Source organism: Otolemur garnettii, unplaced genomic scaffold, assembly GCF_000181295.1.
Source record: "Otolemur garnettii isolate 467f Iridium unplaced genomic scaffold, OtoGar3 scaffold00380, whole genome shotgun sequence".
NCBI classification, from domain to species: Eukaryota; Metazoa; Chordata; class Mammalia; order Primates; family Galagidae; genus Otolemur; species Otolemur garnettii.
Window position 1 is genome coordinate 94,391 of NW_003852775.1, and position 1,783 is coordinate 96,173.

Below are 1,783 nucleotides of genomic sequence, written 5' to 3' on the forward strand. Positions count from 1 at the left end.
AAGGATAAAGATGAACATTTTATATTTGTTGAGGGTAATACTCAATATGATGAGATTTCAATCTTCAATATTTATGTGCCCAACCAGAATGCACCTCAATTTATAAGAGATACTCTAATAGGCATGAGAAACTTGATTTCTCCCAGCTTCATCATAGTCAGAGATTTGAACACTCCTTTGGCAGTGTTGGATACAGCCTCCAACAAGAAGCTTATCAAAGAACCTTTAGATTTAAACTTAACCATTCAGCATTTGGATTTAATGGATATCTACAGAACATTTAATCCTAACAAAACTGAATACATATTTTTCTCATCAGCCCACAGAACATACTTCAAAATCAACCACATTTTAGGTCACACGTCTACCCTTAGCAAATTTAAAAAAATATAAATTATTCCATGCAACTTCTCAGACAATCATGGAATAAAATTTGAACTCAGTAACAACAGGAATCTTCAGAGTCATACAAAAACATGGAAGCTAAATAACCTTATGCTGAATGATAGGTGGGTAAGAGATGAGATCAAGAAAGAAATTACCAAATTTTTGGAACAAAACAATAATGAAGACACAATACCAAAGCACCTGGGACACTGCAAAGGCAATCCTAAGACGGAAATTTATGGCACTGTAAGCCTTGCTCAAAAAAATGAAAAGAGAGAAAGATAACAACTTAATGGGACATCTCAAGCAACTGGAAAAATAATGCTCCAATCCGAAACCCAGCAATAGAAAAGAAATAACCAAAATTAGAGCAGAATTAAATAAAATGGAAAACAAAAGGATTATACAACAGATCAATAAATGAAAAAGTTGGGTTTTTGAAAAGATCAATAAGATCAATAAACCTATGTCCAACCTAACCAAGAAAAATAGAATAAAATTGCTAATTTCATCAATCAGAAATGGTAAAGATGAAATAACAACAGACCCCTTAGAAATTCAAACAATCCTTAATGAATATTACAAGAAAATTTATTCTCATAAATATGAAAATCTGAAGGAAATTGACCAATACTTGGAAGCACACAACCTTCCAAGACTTAGACAGAAGGAACTGGAAATTTTGAATCGGCCTATATCAATTTCTGAAATAGCATCAACTATACAAAATTTCCCTAAAAAGAAAAGACCAGGACCAAATGCCTTCACGTCAGAATTCTACCAAACCTTTAATGAGGAACTAGTACCCATATTACTTAACCTCTTCCAAAACATAGAAAAAGATGGAATACTAACCAAAAAATTCTATGAAGCAAACATCACCTTGATCCCCAAACCAGGAAAAGACCCAACTAGAAGAGAAAATTATAGACCAATCTCACTAACGAATATTGATGTGAAAATATTCAACAAGATCCTAACAAACAGAATCCAGCAGCACATCAAAAAAATTATACTCAATGACTAAGTGGGTTTTATCCCTGGATCTCAAGGATGCTTCAACATATGTAAATCTATAAATGTGATTCTTCACATAAACAAATTAAAAAATGAAGACCACATGATTCTCTCAATTGATGCAGAAAAAGCTTTTGATAATATCCAGCATCCTGTCATGATCAGAACACTTAAGAAAATTGGCATAGAAGGGACATTTCTCAGAATGATAGAGGCCATCTACAGCAAACCCGCAGCCAATATCTTACTGAATGGAGTTAAATTGAAATCATTTTTACTCAAATCAGGAACCGGGAAGGTTGTCTGTTGTCTCTATTGCTCTGTAACATTGTAGTGGAAGTTTTAGCCATCACAATTAGAGAAGAAAAGGCAATCAAGG